The sequence below is a fragment of the Hirundo rustica genome, chromosome 4 (genome assembly GCF_015227805.2).
Source record: "Hirundo rustica isolate bHirRus1 chromosome 4, bHirRus1.pri.v3, whole genome shotgun sequence".
Classification (NCBI taxonomy): Eukaryota; Metazoa; Chordata; class Aves; order Passeriformes; family Hirundinidae; genus Hirundo; species Hirundo rustica.
Window position 1 is genome coordinate 9,351,886 of NC_053453.1, and position 20,667 is coordinate 9,372,552.

The following is a 20,667-nucleotide window of genomic DNA, read 5'->3' on the forward strand; positions in this document are numbered from 1 at the left end:
TGTCTTCAGTGCTGAGTCGCTCTTGCTCGCTTTTTGAGTGAAGGCAAAGGACAGTTTTCAAAGATGAAATTCTGAGTAAAAGGATGCAGCAGATGTAGTCCTCAGATTGTCCAAGTCCTCAGGATTAAATGATTGTCTTCTTTCACTAGGCTAGCATGAGCAAATATTCTGCTCCAATCTGAGCCCTTGGCAACATATTGGAATTCTCTTAAGGTAAAGGAGGAGAATATACAATTTCTGGCACCATCTTCTCAAACACCTTCTGTTATCACCTCATCTCACCTCCTTTATAGGACTTTTTTATTCTCCCTGCCTGTGTTTATCTTTACTTTTGTCATAAGTGATTTTCTCTTGGAAGACTGTGTTTAAACTTCTCTGCTCTGCCAACTCCTCCTGCTAAAGAAAAAAAAAAAAAAAAAAAAAAAAATCATTAAAAAGTCAGGGTCAAACAAAGAAAAACAAATAATCTATAGTCATGACTTCAGCATGTCTGAAAAATAGGAATGACTCCACATTTTTTAATTCCTAGTAGGCTGTTCGACCTGCAGTGTTCCTGTGCTACACAGACAGCACCTTCCTGCTCTGGGTCTCTCAACCTTTTTCATTCTTTTTACCAGAGACAGAAGAAGCCTAGAGGAGGCAGACAACACTCTGTTTCTTGGGATTTTTTTTGGCAAGTCAAAAGTCTGTCTGCCAGACTTTATCTAAAGGCCTTCAATCCACTAAGTTCTGCCTTGCATCACTGGGAGGCAAAGAAAAGATTGTCACTCAAATGACCCCTACCCCACACTCGCATAGCATCTTCTAGTTGCAGGAAAACAGCATTATTTTAGTTAAAGTAATAAAAAAACCCCACAAACCTGCCTCAAAAATAAAAGAAAAAGAAAAAGAAAAAGAAAAAGAAAAAGAAAAAGAAAAAGAAAAAGAAAAAGAAAAAGAAAAAGAAAAAGAAAAAGAAAAAGAAAAAGAAAAAGAAAAAGAAAAAGAAACAAACAAACAAAAACCCCAGACAAGACAGATGCTTGAAGTTTAGGCACTGAGAACACCACTACTAAAAAAGGGTTTAAGATTACCTATATCTTTTGCTGAATTCAAGTGATGTATATAATTAAAATAACCAATTAGCATAATTAAATATTCCAAGGATTTCCAACACCCCTATTAACTTGGTACATGAGTATCTCACAGTCTTAAATGTATTTTCTTCCCAGTAGCACTGTCAAATAGCAAGGTATTATGAATTCTGCACATGGAAACTGAAGCTCAGAGTGCTGAGATGGTGTTTGTCTGTGCATTGACATTCAAGCATGGCAAGATCCATGGGTAATTAGGACACATGGCCTATAAAGGTGTCATGAAATTTCCTGGGTTCAAATTCACATCTCTGCCAGTCTCCAGATACCAGATCAGATAGAGCCACTCTAGCACTTCTCTGGGGTCTTGCTCTGCATGGGTTCAGTGGCACTGCAAACTTTACACAAAAATAGGGAACTGAACTGGGGCTATAAAAATGAGAGAGTCAATACCCTCAGCACTGGGCCATACTTCTTTTTTAGGTGTTGAATTATGCCAAGGACATATAACAAAAAGCAGATGCTTTGGAGCTGATCTTTGGGCTCATCACTACTTAAGAAGAATAAGAATGACACGGCAGGTGCATTTTACAGAAAAGCTACCTCCTTTATAACACTAACATAGAAATAGCATAAAACTTTAAATAGAATTTCTCAGTTAACCCTTGCTCTACATAATCCCCAAGTCATTTATACTATGAGGATGAAAATAAAAATGGACCAGAGTAATAACATTTTGTACCAACTTTATAACAAGTGTGATTGACAAAAAAAGACAGAGGGAGAAAGCAAATCAGATCCCCTGTGTGTGTTATATTGTTTTCCATATTTGAATGCTAATGGCTTTTACATTTATTCAGTTCACAATGAGCAGGTACATAAAATACTCCATCAGCCCTACACAGTCACATATTCCAAAAATGGTGTGTGAACATTGTCAGTGAAATTTGGGCCACATCACTTTATCGATCTTCCAGCAGTCTAGCAAAATCAATGGACAACTCTACTTAGCAATCAATGGCATTATCTGACCATTAGTTGGTATTAGAAGAGAGATCCAAACATTTGATAGACATAGCTAATAACACACACATCTCTTTAAACCTGTGCAGATCATACCAAATAACTGATGGTAACTTTATCTCACATGGAAAAACTGCTAATAGAAAACAAATAAACAAACAAACAAAAACAGCAGGAAAAAATGTTGCTATCACATAATTTTTAAAAGAAGGCATATCACCAGAAAGCAAACTGTCAAGGCTTTTGGTAAAGAGTACTCATTCCCCAAAATAAGAGGGACATGGACCTATTGAAATGAGTCCAGAGGAGGGTCATGAAGATGATCAGAGGGCTGAAGTACCTTTCCCATGAGGACAGGCTGACAGACTTGGGGTTGCTCAGCCTGAAAAAGGCTCCAGGGAGAGTTAGTAGCACCTCCTGGTACCTAAAGGTGGCCATCCAAAAGAGATGGAAAAGGAATTTTTACAAAGTCATGGAGTGATAGGACAAGGGGTAATTGCTTTAAATGGAAAGAGAGCAGGTTTAGATTAGATATTAGAAAGAAATTCTTCAAATTGAGAGTGGTGAGACAATTAAACTGTTTGCTCAGAGATGCGGATGCTCCATCCATGAAAGTGTTCAAAACCAGGTTGGATGGGGTTGGATGGGGCTCTGAGCAATCTGGTCTAGTAGAAGGTGTCCCTGCCCATAACAGGGGGCTTAGAATTGGGTGATCTTTAAGGCCTCTTTCAATCCAAACCACTCTATAATTCTATGACATTAAACAATCACGCCAAAATCTGCAGCATTTCAGATTAGCAGTTGCTGTTCAAAATGTTACCCATCCCTATCAGCAACAGGAATCCGTGGGCAAAACCTTGAACCCATCCATTAAGCACCAAATCTTGACAATTAATTTTGTGCACTTTTTAATTCCAGTTAGTACTAAGAAGAAGAGCTAATAGGGTTCAGTAACCTTTAAACCAGAGCCAATTCACCAGATGGACTTTGAAGTCACTCCTTACATTGTCAAATGTGTATGTTTTCAGGACTTGTGATATTTTTAGCCATGCTGCTTCCCTTGATCTGTGCTGAGTTTTGAATTGTTCAGACATAATTTGATTAAAAAAAAAAAAAAAAAAAAAAAAAAAAAAAAAAAAAAGCCTATGTGTGCTACAGTGACTTCAAGTAGAAAATCAGATAATTCCATTTGCCTCAATGGTGGAGACTTCTTGCACAGTATCTCAGATTAAATGCTCAGCAAGACAAGACAATACAAGGCATTGTCTAAACCAGTTAGATACCTGGTGAAACTGAAGCAACAAGTTTGAAGCTGTCCCAGCTGACTTTCTTTTATAATCTATTAATTTCTGCATGGGAATGGCTAGGTGTCATTACAATACTGGAACCAGTGTCCATGTCAGTATAGCTGCTCTTTTGAACAGAACTTTGCTTAATGCCTTCAGGTTTTTTTATTCATGAATGCTATTTACTGCAGTGCCAACATCTTTGGGTACCCCTGGTCCCAACAGAATTTTAAAAGGGGGGGACTAGCTCAATGGAACCAGACAATGAGCTGATATGGTAAGATAATTGCTTATATGAAGCGGGAGAGCTGTAAGACTCACCCTTGGTTTACCCCCAAACATTCAGTAGTACACTGAAGAAAATTTAAACCCTTTTGGGGAACTATATTTCTGCCTTTGGCCCTGCACTGATCCATTAACTACTGATAGTCCAAAGAGCTGTATTGAAAATATAGCAGAATTCATAAATTAGTTCTCTCTGAGTCACTACACAATGAGAAAAAAAAAAACTTCAAGTGATCCATATCTCATCTTGTACAACAGGTAACAAAATGATAGCAACATGAGATTTGTTCTGAGTAGCAGTTTAGCAAAACAGTAATACCAGGGAGATCAGAACAAATTCTTGGTTTATTTGATTTCTATCTACTTGAAGAGTCCCATGAGTACTGGTCTGGAGGCGCGCTACTTTGAATCTGGCTTTATATGTGTATTTATCTACTCACCTGGATCTAGCCCTCCAAGGCAGTGGCCCTAACATTCTCTGTCTTTGCTCCAATGAATAATTATTTCCCAAATAATAATTTTATTATGCAAAGTGGAAGAGTTTTTCTGAAATGAAGTGTTATATCTCCATTTGGTCAAAAGTTCAAAAGATAAAAAGAGTAAAAGGAAAAAAAAAAGTCCTCTAGATATGAAGTCTCCTTTTCTGCAGTTTAATTTTTCTGGCATATGCATACAGTTTTTCAAGTGCCCAGCTAAGTCTGGGACAAACAGAATGTTTAGCTTTCATCTCCATTGAAAATTTATAACTTTTTCCATTCATATAACTATATTTAATACTCAGTCTTTTCCCCAAATGAGTAAATATTACTTGATATATCTGAATAAATGGCAGGTATGCTCCACTCATTTACTGATTTGTGCATGTTAGAGACCAGCTAATGAATCTGTCTGAGGACTGTGTCTGCTCAGGATCTCATCAATTTTTTGCATACAAAGCCAGTGTACGGGTTTAATTACTGTCTCTTTAACTGCTTTTTAATTAGCACTTTCCTATGATTTTTCAAAAGTTAATACACAAATAATACAAGATGGTTTTAGTAAAGAATAAAATGCTTTAGAAAGAAAATCCCCTTGTGCTATAAATATGGTCCTGAGAAATAATTGCCAGCTGGCTTTTTTAATTCTTGTTTTCTACAGGAGACATGATGACAGCTATATACTGCAAGGAGAGTGAATAAGTACAGAACTCTGCTGGGACTTTTTCGCTCAAGCTCCCTTTTCATGCTTGTATTTTTCCTACACCCTTTTGGAGTCTGTCAGACCACCACAGGCAATTATTAACAGATATCATGTGCTTTGCTCACTGAGGAGACTTAAAATGCCTGCTTACAGATTTGTAAAGCCAACCTGCTGTATATGAAGGGTGAGGGAATATAGCTTTAACCACGACTCAGTTAGCCCTTCTTTGAATTAGTGTGCTCATGAGAGCTGAAAATTAACACAAACACATGTGCAGAGCCTCCTTTGAACATGTGAGCAAGCTTGGCAACTGGTAATTTTAGCCTCTGAAACACAGGCTGATGGCCTTTATATAATTGGCCCTATGAGACACATTGCAAAATGTTGCTCAAGGCTTTTCCTTTGGGTTTAAAGAAAACGTCCACCCTGAGAGATTTATCCATAGTAAAAAAAAAATATTAGAACTAAATATATATCTATATCAAAGTCCAGACTAAATCTTTCTTAATTTATTTTTCTGGAAAATGAGAAAACTTTGGAAAGAAATAAAACAGAGGAAAAAATAGCCTCACTGATTAATTTCAGGAATATTTCCAGTTATTTTAGTTAGAGTTTTGAACAATCTGACACACCAAGAGGCTAGTCTGACATCTTCTATTTACCTCAATGATGCCATTAGGTCCTTCATGTTCACTAGTACATAACCAGAGCTGTATCATGAACAGCAAGGGAAGGAGGTCCCACTGAAGTCCACCTTGATGGGACATCTTTGCCAGTAAAGCAATAGCAAGAGGCATCGAGTGTGCAATGAGCTTTTGACTGCTAAAAACCCACACTGTTGAGAAGCAGTGCAGTCAATGGCATAACCCTACAGTGCCCCTAAAATGTACTATGGAAGTAATTGCAACGATCAAGGAGGGGAAGAGGATTCTGCCGTTTAGACAAATGTCACGTTGTATTACTTTCTAGCAGGTTGACAGGATAGGATCTGGCCTATTGCTTTATTACAACTGTTTTAACTAAAATGCTAAAGGAAGTAAAAATTGTAGTCGGTAGAGACACCTTCATTCCAATTGGAGAAAGATGAACCACCAAAGTGGTGCCAACAATATCTGTTAGGTATTATCTGGTAGAGCCTTACACTCCTATCTATCTCCAGCTTGAGAGATTCAAATTAATGTAATTTGCATCCCTCAAGATTCCTTAGGTACCATATGGCTTTAGTGCCTCCCCTTCCACCCCTCCTGCTGAAATTTGATCTACTGACTAACAATGGATTCATGGGAACAGAATGGAAACAAACAAACAAACAAACAAACAAACAAAGAGGAAAGGTAAACCCCATTCTGCACAGATGCCCTGATGTAGCCTTTAGGTCAGCAGGAGAGTCATGAACTCTGGCAAATGTTCCCATCACTGTTTATATGTTTTATATTAGGCAGTCAGTGGTAAAAGTAAAAATAATTCCGAGAGCAGGGATCTGGAATTCAGGCTTCCTGTCACCTCCTTGATGAATATCTTAGCAACTAGACTAGTTTATTTTTAAAATTATTCCAATCCCTGACTTAGATGGAGAAGAATACTTTGTGTACAATGTACTTCTGCAATGTTCTTCTGGCCAAACAAGACTAATGAGTCTTTAGTCATTAAACTAATTATCCATTTCATATCATGAGGTATTAACTTTGTCAATTCACTTTTTAAACTTCTTTCTCTAGCAGGCAAGTAACCAAAATCAAGGCTTCTTTTATGGTCCCAGACATTTCTTGGAACACTACAGGTGCTATATAATAAGTAGAGCTACCTAACTGTTTTAATGATGGGGGCTGTTATAGCAAGTTACTGAAGTGAAAGGTTCCTAAACTGTTAAGGAGGAATGAGACATACACCATCAGGGAAAATGTATTCAAAACATTGACAATGTTATGAAGAAAAATCTACCAGTTCACTGTGTGTCCGTTAAGATGATAGCGTCCGCTATGTGCACTTTTGTGTATGCTTTTCATTCTGTTTAAATATTCTTCTCAATATGTCCTTGCATTCAAGCTAAAACAATTTTTTTTTTTTTTTTTTACAGGCAATCTCATTCTACCTGCCAAATGACAGATCACTGAAAAGATGACCTGATACAGAGTGGCCTCCTTCACCTACCCCTTCTATCCAGTCCACTTAAGAAATTACGTTCTTCTCCTGCAATGTCCTTCTTTTATTACCTTTCTTTTTATTTTCTGTAATGTTCCTCCTTTGTTCATCTATGATGGTTCTGAATGCTAATGAGTCCACTTCTGATCTGGCATTTTGTGAGGTCAGTTTGTGAGGAGACTAGAGCAGACATTGTGTTTTGAATCCGAGATTAATTAAAGAAATCTTGAACAAGGACTCAAGGTCGTTTATTGGGATAGATAAAGAAAAGAAAATATTGGTTCAAAACCTAATAACCAGCAAATGAAATTAGGGTGAAGGTGTCAAAAATGTTGCAGACAGCTCAGAGATCCTATATCTTAGGGAGATTAATTTCAGTGTTCATCAGTGCTTTCAAGGTGGTGATAGGGGAGTACCTATGAGCAGATATTTTAAAACATGATGCCCAAATAGATGCTGGTTCAGAAGAACAACCAATTTCTGTACGTAATTAAACTTTTTTTTTTTTTTTTTTTTTTTCCCCAGTATGATAATACCTGAAGAAACCTACACTTCAGCATAGGAATAATATTACCATAGAAATAGTACTACCATAAGAGCCGTGTAAGTGTACAAGTGAACCTTTCTGCATGCACAAGGAAATCTCTGTGTCTTGGCCAAGCTGGGTGGTAAGAAAGGAAAGCATCTGCTTTTGTTCACCTCTTAGTTCAATGGCTGTAGATGAATTGCCTGCAGAATATAAGGGAGAGAGAAGCAGAAAATAACTGTAAGGTCTAGAGTGGGTGAAACATCTCCTCTAGAAAGACTTTCTGTCCAGCTGCAGCTTTAGAGGCCTTAGAGTTCTGTTTTGCATACTTATTTACTGTGTTCTGGTGAGAATGACCTCACATTTCAACTAGCATTGGAGGTAAATGTTTTGTCTTCTTTACAACTGGATAAAAAGAGGTATGTTCATACAGTGAATATAATTCAATCACAGACAACCAAAAATCACACCCAAAATACTCCAAACCAGCCAACCAATAAAATAAAATCCTCCAAAACCTCTTTAGAAAAAACTAAAATAAAAAGAAACTGTAATTTTTATGTTTTGATATAGAATAAATCCTTTTTCAAGAATTCTGGTGACAAAATCTTTTTCTGCAGCCACTGGAGAAAGATTTAGACACAGGTTACCCTAGGATCAACTCAATTTCTCCCTGGAATCCCTCAAAAATGAGGAAACTTCAGTTTCTGTTGTGCCTTTATAGACATTGATCTCTTCAGAGGAAGAGTTATACTGGTTGGTATTGATGTTTATGTTGAACAGTTCTCCTTTGGACCTAATCTAATGACAAATTTAGAACTCCCTAATCTTTTTTTATGTATCTGGGAACAAATGAAGAGAACATGAAAAACTTCCTTGAACCCTATCCGATAACAGAGACTCCCTGGAGAATCAGAGTAGCTACAAGTGCTGCTGCTTTCCTTTCCTTCAAAGGGAAGTGGGGATTGGTAGTCTCCCAAAACAAAATATTGTGTCCAGCCATGAAACAATAAATCCAGCAATCAAGAAGCCCATTCATCAAGCGGAGATCTTACTGACCACAAGTGCACTTGTTCCACAGTCCGTATGTGCCCATACATCCCTTCTGCCTACAATAAGGAAAACAAAGAACCAAGCACAGGACACACAAAGCACTATTACACACTAAAGAGATGAACAGGTAATTTCAAATATTGACAGATTAAATTAGAGCAAAGAGTGGCTGTGCCCAGATAGTCAAGTCTCATGAACAGGAACTTGTGCTTTCTGCATGCATGAGCAAGAACCTTCACAGCACCCTCACTTCTGAGTCAAAACAATTCCTCCAGATCTGCTCCTGTCAAATTGAAGCTGCTCCCACCACAGGGGATTGCTGCAGTGATTGCTGCAGTCATTTTGTTGATTTTATTGATTATAATTGTCATGAAAAATTTACAATAGTCTTGTCTTGGATTGCAATGAAAGATGTAGCCAAAAGTATGCATTCTATTGCCATCTGATTAAACCATTTGGGGAGCTGTTTTCTTTGTCTCTTGTATAACCCATTCCTCGTAACTCCAGGGGAGGTGGGGGCAGGTGCCTTCTGTTCATGGGCCAGCTCTTAAAACGAGGTGGGGCAGTGCCCTTTATCTCTTCCACAACCCATCCTCCCTCCAGGGGATATCTTCTGTTAAGGCTCACCACATGACTGATAAAATTATATCACTCCATTGTGAGATGCGGCACCCAGTGGGAGGAGCCAAGGATTTCTACCTGGATAAAAATCTGAGTCAGAACACCAGGAAAGCTGTTTTCACTGGATTCCCAGAGGAAGACTGGACCCATCTTACCACCACTGGACCTTCAGAGGGAAATTCACCCTTCTGTAGGATCATCTCTGCTCCAACAGCACCATATCTGTCGCTCCAGAACTTAATTGGGCTGCTACCAACACCCTGACAAACAAGGTGTCAGGTTGCATTCTGATTGTCAGTGTTTTCTTTTTGTTTGTTTGTTTGCTTTTTTACTACATTTTAATTTTTTAATATCCCTGGTAAAGAACTGTTATTCTTATTCTCTTATCTTTGCCTGAAAATCTCTTAATTTAAAAACTATAATAATTTGGAGGGAGGGTGTTTACATTCTCCATTCCAACAGAAGCTCTGGCTCCCTGGCAGGCACCAAACCAAGACAAGTCTCCACCACATTCTTCCAAATTACAAGATCTGAGATTGGTCTTCTGAAAGAGATGAACAGACCACTTTACACCAAATTCCATTTGACTAAGAGAAATCAGAAGAACTTAAATTCAGTCTGACCTGAGATATTGCAGGGAGAGAGAGAAATAGAGACCAATCTTCTCAATTGGAAAAAAAAAAAAAAAAAAAAAAAAAAAAAAAATAAAAAAATAAAAAAAAAAAAAAAAGGCACCACAGTTTTGACAAGTTACATGTTTTCTTTGATTGAATTTAAAGTTTTGACAAGTTACATGTTTCCTTTGATTGAATTTAAAAGATTTTGGGTTGAGTATTTTGAAATGAAATAAGAGACATGGTGAGGAAGTGTTCTATTTTATTGGAAAATACTGTAGTTAAAGTATTAATTGCAGAAATTAAAGGTTCATTTCCTTTGTCTGAATGAGGATACTGAAATTCCCAGTCTCTGTGTAACTGAGCAAGGGCTCAGGGTGGGCAGTTCCAGCTGCAGCTCCATCAATTGACAATGGGGATGGAACTCTGGAAGAAATACTTTCTCATGTTTGTATTCAAAGAAAAAGTCATTCTCTTTTGCCTTTTGTCAGTGAATATCTTTGTATTTTATACCTAGGAGTATTTCAAACAGACCTGTTTTGCTCTGCTGCACAGCCTGATGAAGGGTGGTTAGGGAACCTGTCTCAGAATTTCATGATTGCCTATCTGCTTTGCTCAAACCAAGGCTTCCCAGCACAGGAACAGTGCTCTAACTACCAGGCGAGAGGTAGAGCTGTCACAGCTCCTCTTTAATGAGCATTTAAAATACTCTGTTCTGCGCTTCCAGACAAACAAACTGTCACAGAATGTCATTATAACAATGTAATGAATGTATTTATATGCCATTGTATAAATTCAGAAGCTACCTCTCCTACTGAAGAAAAAGGCACTAATCTGCAGTTGCTGCCACCTGAGCTGTAAGGACATTTGCATTAACTGTTCTCTTTTTCTCACTGACATGTTAATCTCTTAGTTTATAGCACCAAGCAATGTGCTGAGCAGGGACAGTCATGCACTCCTGCCAGGTGGCATGTTTTCAGCCTTACCTATTAGCTTAATAAAGCTCCTCTTTACATACAGCAAAGATGGATGAAAAATATTTGGATCCCATAATTTCATTCTTCTGATGACTATGAGGAGTAGAGGGAGGCATTTTATGCAAACTATATGTAGGTACAATTAAGCAGCTGCTAGGACATGCATTAAATACTTCTTCACAACTACACAATGGTCCCAAGAAAAATCTTGCTGCTCAGTCAGAAGCTGTTCATACACTGTGTTAGTTGGATAAATCTCAGCTCAGATCCTTGCCTCATTCTTTTCCAATGCAGACTACACATCAAATTTCCAGAAGAAAAAGAGCCTCTTCTGGCATGTCTGCCTGTCATGCTCCAGGGAGTTCACAGCAATCCAGCGACCACAGCTCACAGCTGCTGCTTCTTTCTTTTCAGTTTTCATTTTTACTCATTTTCAGAGCATTACAAGACTTACTCATTTTCTTTCAGCAGCTGAACTACTGTAAATGTTATGAAGAGTTTAATAACGTATGAAGCATTCTCTCAGAAACCACCAGCCAAGCACTGTGTATCACTGTCTCCCAGTGTTTTCATCTAGAGCACAGAGCAAATTCTCAGGATGATGAAAACTGGACTCATTGGACCTTCCTGTATGTGCTGTGTTATGACAGATTGATTTCAGGCATTAAATAGCAAGAAAGAAATAATAATAATTAAAAAACCTCCCCTCACATCAGGTCATATCCTGAGTTTTTGCTGCAGCAAATTCACATCAGCTACACTTTGAAAGATGGAGGGGAAGTAAAAATTGGGAAATAAAACCTGAAGAGTGAACTGTAGTTTTAATTTACTTTTATGCAATCAATTTGTGACAGAGATATAAATGATAACATATAGTTATTTTCCCCTTTCTAGATGCAGTATTGTAGGCTGTGATGCTGAGGGCATATAAATAGCTTATCATAAATATCATTTTAATATTGAGGAATTTGAGGTCAAAGCTTTGATTCCTGCACCACTTGCATTTCTGCTTACATTTGCTTTTATACTTCACTCTTTAAGATTTTGATCCTCCCTTTTCCCAATTTCAGAGTTTCTTTCGGTGTTGCTTACTGGCATTTTGGAGATCTAGCTATCCTGAGATGCATGTAAAGTTTACTAAAATCCATAGATGTCTCCATTATCTTTGAATTGGAATATTATATACTTCACTTGTGGACAGAGAAACATAATTGTTAGCTAATACCCATAGCTATGTTTTGGTTCACCAGCTTTTTGAGCTTGTCATTAAGAAAGCTTGATTCTCTTAGGAAGTAGTCCCAGTAGAGAACCTTTAATCCTCTTTCCCTAAGCAGAGACTATCAGAAATCTCATTGCACTTCTTATCCTATATGCATGCCTAGGATCCTAATAATTTAAATATTTATGCAGCTACTGGACAGAATTCATTAAACACTGATCACAAAAATATTCCCTAGAGAATACAAAAGAGAGTTATCTAGCATTGATGTTAGGTTATGTTTGGCTGGACTGAAAAAGAAATGAAAGCTTCAATCAGAACATACCAAGAACTCAATTCTTTGTTGCAGAAAGCTGTGCATTCTTTTAAAACTCAGATGCTTTACACAATGCTATACCCACTTCATCTTAAAAATCATTGTCTGAAGTGAAGCAGGATGTTGGAAATCGCAGCTGAGAGGGTGAAGAAAGAGGCACTGGATATTTTTAATCATATTTATTAATCATAAGTTGAAAAAAGGGCTGAGAATTGTTGTCTGCCCAAGGAATATGATGAGATGGGGAGTGAAGTGTCTGTATTCTAAATGTCTCCTTCACCAAAGCTCAGAAATACTCGTGCAAATGAACAGCTGGCATGTGGAGAAAAGAAGAAAATGGATATTTTTCTACACTAACACACTGAATAAACCCACTCATTCTTCTGACGCAGTGGGAGAGATTCAGAAGCAAGGTGGATGTGGGACTGTGAACTTGTATTTAAATAGCAGCCATCATTAAGGTTTCCTCATGTTTTCTAATTAACACAATTTAAAAAAAAAAATCAAATGAACCTGTCAATGCTTTGAAGTACCTTATTATTCACAGTGATTTGTTTATGATGCTTTTTTCTCCTGAACTGATTTAGAGTAGAGATGCACTGAGGAGGCTGCTTTATTGCTTCATTTTCAGTATATCAGTGTTGAATGTGCAATCCCACAGCTGGGTACAATTCTCAGCAGTTCACTCACACAAACAGAATTAGGTATATTGAAAGTCAAAACAGTTCTTAGTTTCTTTTTCAATGTGCATATCTCATTAGCTAAAGAGGACAGTTTAGAAGCAATTATTCAGTGAAATTTACATTATATACACTGCTTATGATAATTTATAACTACACATAGATGCTATAATCCAGACAACAAAGGTTCCAGGCAAAAGAATGTATGAAGTACACAGGAGAGCAAATGAAAACAAATAATTTAGTCAGAGGTGAAAAATTCAGTAGAGAAAGGTTCAAGTTTTATTTTCTTAAAATTAAAAATTATTCCTGAGAAGGATAAATTTGTTGGATCTAAAGTAATGACAAGAATTTAGGAGGTTGCACAAAGCTAGGAACCGATTAAAAAAAAAAATCCTTTACAATTCTAACAGTTTGATTTTGGTGGTTTCTCTATAGAATTCAACTACCTTTTCCTTAGGATTGCCAGCATTTTAATTTTCCATCCTTTTTGTTGAACTTTTTTCCAGGCAGTGAACATGAGGCAGAGGAATCAAAAGCTGGGTGCTTATGCTTGGCTTTGCTGACTGACCCTTAGCACATCCCTTCACCCTTCCCACCTGCTTCCCGACGTGCTTTTCCTGCCACAGTTGAAATTCACAGCATCCACCCCAGGTTTGTCATATTCACATTGGGGCACACGGTATCAACTACAATATAAATAATAATGTCCCTTTCTCCCCAGCCAGCAGGGTCTTACCATGTTAAAAACCACTGAGACTCTTCACTAGGAAGAACATACATATTATTTTATTCTTCCTAATTTAAATTAGTTGTATTTGTTTCAATTTTAAGGTACTAAAGAGAAGTGTTATTTCTGTAATATTTCATGAGTATGTAATACCAATAAATGAAACAGAGCCACCAAATTTTTTTTTTTTTTTTTTTGGGAGTGAGTTGTTTAAAAAAGAAATGCAATTATACTGGTTGTCCAGTTACAGTAGGAAATGAAACTGCATCTATCATCAGCACAAAAGGAGACAAAACCTACCTACCACTGTATTCCCCTGAAAGCATGAGTCACAGACCTATTGAGAACAAAATATGGATGTCAGATGGTAGCCCCTCAGGCTGTCTGGCAACCTGCTTGCTGCTCAGAAAGAGGTAGCAGCTGCTTCATATAAGACTAATAAGGATGGTAGAAAAGCCTGTGCTGGCTTTCACAGATCCACACCTGAAGAAAACAGGCAAGGCAGGCTGTGTTTGAACCTCAGGAAAGAAGCAAATCCTCATAAATGGAGTTGGAAGGAAGTATTGGTGGGTAGTCTTTGTCTATGGAGAATAAAGAATAATCCAGTTTTCTGATTTTTTTTTTTAATTGAACTTTAAATCCTATTAAAAATTAGAAATATTTAATGCTGTTTTATACCATCCTACATTATATTTGGATTCTTATACTGAGAATTTAAAATGAGTTAAGAGAATTCAGCTGCCCACTTTGATAATCCCACTCTGTTCAGTAGGCAGCTGGTGCTGCAATTCTGTGAAAAACGGAGGGTCATATGCAGAAATCCACCAAGATACTGCAGGAATTTCAGCATCAAAACTGTCACTTACTGGAGGCAAAAGGTTGGAAGATGGACCAAAAGTTCCCTGTTATTCTAGAACAGCGACTTCATGGTTTTCTTTGAAGTACTGGGAAAAAAAAAAAAAAAAAAAAAAAAAAAAAAGGGGAAGAGGAGGCTTTCTTGTGCAGATTTTTTCAGTTACTGGATCAGTCAGAAATGATGCCTGTAGAAGTACAAGTGAGTGGAGGAGGAGCAAAAACAACCTGTGGCTGATAAATGGATTACTTTTAATGAAAACTACAGTTTTGGGAACATAAAAAAATATTTATAAAAGGTTTACTGATTTCACAAATTTACTTAATTAAAACATAACTGAAAAAAGTCATATAAGTCTGAGATTAGAAAGACACAAAAGGAATAATTTTTCAATTTTCTTTTTATAATCAAAATGCTTTTCATTACTATACTTTTGGTTTCAAGCCTTCTCCTCTTAAAAAAAAAAAAAAGTTTTATTCTTTGTTTTGTTTAATCTAGAGTGGTTTTCAAAAAAACCCTATTGATTCACTGAGAAGCTAAAATTAAATTTTGGCTTGCACCAAAAGGTGCTTGGTTTTTGTAATTTTCAAAACTTCTAGGAAAAATATAATTTTTTATTCATACAGCTGTAGTGAGGCAGAGGGGGAGAAGTGGGTTGCTGATGAGAGGAAACACGTGGAAGTCTCTCTCAAGAGATGCTGCAGCCAATGTATTTCAAGGTCTATTATGCCATAGATGTTTCCTTTGTCCTTCCTTATAAAACAAAAGAATGTGTTCCTCTTATTTTTGCTCCCCCTGCACACAAGAGAGCTGATCTTAAACAATGAGAAGCAAGAGGAGACCCCTGTAGCCCAAGCACTGGGTGTTTTGGGCCAACCCTGGCAGAAGCCTTCAGGTGTGTACAGATAGAGATTCAGCAGATAGCTGGGCTTGTATGAAGTTTTTCATTTAGCAGGCTGAAAAAAAAGGAAGGAGTACGAGATCATCATTAAAATGGTTGGACATTTCTCACACCTTCCGAAACCCAGATGTAAACTGTACCCAGCACAACAATACTTCTGCTCAGGTATTAGTCTGACACCCAGAGATGCTTTTTCTTTGAAGAACATTATTTTCAAATTGACATCAGGTCCAAAATATAAGAGTCAATCTAGATTAAAAGATTAAACATGTCATGTTCCTTTCTATGATTTTACTTGTTTTCTGTTATTGGTGACATGTCTCTCAGTAAAATTTAAATCTGCATCAGGAAAGGAATATCTAGAAATAAAAATTTTAACATTCAAGTAGTCTACCGCAGGCTCCTCCTCCTGACCCCTGGGGAGCTGAAATCTTCCCTTCAGTTTCCAGCCAGAAGTATTATAATTTCTTCCTTTTTTTTTTTTTTTTTTTTTTTTTTTTTTTTTTTTTTTTTTTTTTTTTTTTTTCCCCTGCTTCCCTATTTAGTATTGGATGTTTACTGCAGCCACTATTAGGGAAAATTTTAACCACCTTCTCCAGAGGGTTCCTTAACTGCCTCAAAAAATGTGACACAAAAGCCTTGTTCAGGCCCAAATCTAGACTTAAGCTCCTTGAAAATGTGTACATTTGAGAATTTAAATAATAGCAAACCTCTTGACAGTTCACCCACGGTTGACAGAATCTGTAGAAATTGTTAAAATAATTTTCTAAATCAAGTTATAAAAATATATTCAATGAAACTGTGTCAAAAGCTCATAAAAATAGGGGAGTGTCTTATATGTCAAAAAGTATTTGAATACTAATGAATGTCTGTTTCACATATAAATGAACAAGACAATTTAGGAAATAAAAATGATCTCCTTCCTTCATGCTCCATTGATTATGCACCTGTAACACCTCAGTGAATAGGATACCACCCACTTCTTTGATCAGGCTTTTTACTCATGATAGATATTCTGAGATATCTTTCAGGCATCAACATGTGTGTTTCAAGTATGCAGGAGCTGTGATGGCTGAAGGGAAAGCTTGTTATCCATTCAGATAACGAACAGAGTGCTAAATGCAGCCATTATATTAAATCCTGGAAGAAATTCAGCATTGTCATCCAAGTGATATGATGTACATTTATTTTATAAAAAGCTTTCAACGCCTCTCTAAATTAGTTAATGAAGAAGTGAAAAATGTGACATTACAGCAATAGCACAAAAGTAAAAATATGTCATCCTTGATTTAAAATATCTGTAAAATGTTATTCACATTAATACTTGTTTTAGGAAGTTTTGTGTTTAAAGGTATCCTGGTTATCATAGCTGAGTAGAGGGTCTTTTCCTTCCAATTCCCTGTCTGGGAAAACTGGGATACTGGAAACTCTCCTGTAGGTTTTATGAAAGAAAATTCTCCTGAGGCTTTATGGAAGAAAGGATTCTAAATGGAAGAGTGGTTCTAAGGAACATTCTAAGATTCATTCTTCTATGGAAGAACGGTTCTAAACCCATTATTGAAAATACAACACTAGACCTTCCTACTCTACAAATAGTAGACCTTCCAGTCTCCAAAACACCAGGCTTTTCTGAAAATGATGGTGCATATATTTCAATGACAAAGCCACTTTCTCAAGGCCAATTTATTGTGTACCTGTCTTTCCAGTCCTAGCTTTGCTCTCAGGCTACACTACATGTGAGCTGGTTTGGAGGGACAAAACACAGCTCTCCATCCCTCCAACAGACTGCTTTTATTGATAAAAATGGAAAACCCAGGGTCCAGATCAACCCTGAAGCATTGCTCTCCTGCAGACTCTCACACCTGTGATTCTGTGTGGTAAAACATGCAGCACACGGAGCGTTTTCTCAGCTGCTGCTGAAAAATTCACTTCTGCAAAGAGCTGGATGGGGATTGCTGTCAGATACCTCAATAATATCCCCTGTTCTCCCCTTCTCTTTCAGAGACATATGATGTCTGGGCTCTGAAGTTCCTTTCTCTCATCTCATGGAAAAGTCAGTGCTTCCCTCTCTTGCAAGGAGACAAACAGAAAGTTATAAAATCAGAAATGTGAAACACACAACATTTAAACATTTAGATTGCCATTTAGGTGTAGTCATATTATACCCAGAAATTTATTGATTCAGCTATAACAATAATGTAAATGCACAAATCACAGGCCATGACTAAAAAACTGAATGGCCATGAAATACTTACAAGTAGAAAGAAATACTCAAGTTTTTTTTTTTCTGTTTTGTTTTGCTTTGTTTAGAGATTAAAAAGCAATTCAATCTTTTACTCCCCTAAAAAGAAAATTCCTTCTGGTTACTGTCATATTTTCGAAGGTACTTAGACTTCCAGCCCATGTAAAATTTATGCTATAGGAGACCTGAATTAAAAAAAAAAAAAAAAATCAATGAATATCTAATTCCCAAAACTGCAGCTTCAGAGAGGCCTAATATTGATAGGTATCTGCACGGAACTTATGTCTTCAGTCCTGATATATAAATTTACCTTTCTAATTTTTCAAATATTTTCTATTCAACGTGCACAGAATTAATAGGGTTCCTTTTCCAATCTTAATTTTATACTGTGAAATAAAACAAAAGTTGACATTCTAATGTTTCATAATTTTATAGAATTCTTTTTTGTAAATAAAATATTTTTATTTAAGTTAGGTGAAATAAAAATACGTCCCAATGTTTCTCAGCGCAGCTGGTGCATCAAAGCTAAACCTAAACCATTTTGTGATTAAATATGCATTTGATTAGTAGATTCTTTCTTCTCTAAACTTTTTTTCTGTAGACAGAACAGAGGCAGGTGTTTTGGTTGCTCAGTTTATCACAGAATCACAGAATATGCTGAGTTGGAAGGGACCTACTAAGTTGGAAGAGACCAAGGATCATCTTATCCAGCTCCTGGGCCTGCACAGCTCCATCCCCAAGAATCCCACCCTGAGCCTGAGAGCACTGTCCAAAGGCTCCCTGAACTCTGCAGGCAGCTGCTCTGAACACTTTCCCAGGGAACCCATTCTGTCAAAACAACTGGCGGAAAAACCTTTTCCTCATATCCAGCCTAAACTTCTGACCATTCCCTGTGGTAGTGGTTTTGATTATTCTATGTTTTGAGGGCATTGTTTTCAACATAAAGATATTAATGCATATATTCTGATGTAGTCTTGTGTACAAAGGGCTTCTTGTTTAATGCTGGGTCAGTGAAGCACAGTGACTCATCAGGGATTATGCAGTTCTGATAACTGCAGCAGTGCAATTCGAAACTCCCAGGTAATATCAGAAGGAGACAAATTTATCAATACAAATCAAATTCTTCAGAAATGTATGATCAGCCAAAACAGCATCCCTGCTCCACAAGAAAGTTTGGAGGGGGTGGTTTTCATCTCTGATGTCTTGTACTACTAAAGGCCAGGATTTATGGGATTGTGAAGAAACAAAGCTTTCCTCTGTCTCCCACAAGTGAAATAATTAATTCATTTTCTGTAGAGCCAAAATCTTCATTTTTGGCACTTCATCCTGCAAAATAGACCAAATGCAGAACAAATGCAGAACACAAAAACCCATGAAGATCATAAATTACGGATTTCCAGTCAACAAACCCCACTGTGACTATTGTATCAGACAGCTGGTTCACAATTCCTAACATACCAGCAGAACATAGTACATCATCCACAGGAATTATGGCAGCAGGTATCACTAAGAAGTGAAATTACTTTTCAGCATTAAGTATGTACAGCTCTGTCTAGACATCCTCTTCCATCTGCCTAGATGTTTTACTCCTCTTACAGGTTCTGCAATCTATCTACTTGAATATCCTCAATATCATACAAGTTGCATTTAACAGTCAAAACTATAAAAGCAAACTTTTAGAAATGGAAACTGTTTGTCAATTTTTTTCAACATCCTTATTTCTGCCATCGTTCTATGCTAATTTAAAAATTAATACTTTAAAACTTTACCTTTTTTTTTTTTTTACCTGCTTTTGCAAAAGAAGCCTGCAGTTCTGAATGTTAAAATATACAACCCCCCCTACCTTTTTATTTCTGAAGCCCAAACATCTGAATCTCAGTGATAATTAAAACATGGAAGTGTATATAACACAAAAGATCATTATCACAAGATCTAAAGTGAGTGAACATATGGTGGTAAGTCAAATAGCACAGAAATAGTATGAATAACGAGACCAAGTCATTAGGTAAACAGGGAGGAAAGGAAGGTAACATTGCATAAAATAACTGGTGACAGGATAGCATTTGTGAACTGAGTTTATGTTTAATGATGTTTCTTTTCTATTGGGCAGCCCAGGGTAACATATGACGCTGGTGATGTGGACATAATTTGGGTGCACTTTTTTAATTAAGTAAAATGCCCTTCAAAGCAACGGTGAGAAGATGCTGCTCTTTAGATTCTGACTTCGAGTTCAGGACAATCCAAGGCACAGAGAAAGTTAATGTGTTGTCCTCTCCATCACCCCACCCTTGGATGCTTGCTGTATCTGAGCAAATGGCCCACAGGACTACAAAGAGGCAGCTCATTAAGCCATTGCTGTACTCACCAGGACACACAAGATCACAGAGTCATGGCAGCATGCTGCAGACTGATATTATAATTGACAGTCACCCTAGCACAAGTGCATTGCTCCAGGAGTCTGGGCACATTGGATTCGGGGAACTCAGGAGCTGGGCAATGCATTGCTGAAGTATAGAATGACATTACAGTGAAAGGATCCTAAAGCATTAGAATATATCAAACACTTTGGATAATAACCCTCTCAAATTTTAATCTGGCACAGGGTTGACTATGACTGCCAGCTCTGAGAAAGAGGAGGGGAAGGACGGATATCAGTAGAAAGGGTGCTGCTTAGATTTTTTTCTTGAGAGATAGAAATAGCATGAAGCTGATGGGAGCAGCTCCAGGGAAAAAATAACATTCCCTAGTGAAAGCTAACAGAAACAGCCTGCACAGTAGTTTCACCATGTCACAGAGTGAATGCTGACAGTGCACAGAGGGTATTTCTATGCAGAAAATTACTGAGAAGCAGTAGGAGCAGGAGACATGTTACAAGATCAACATGACAAAGTGAGCAATTAGGCTTTCATGGAACTGAGGACAGAATTTTTCTGCACTCTGTCATCAG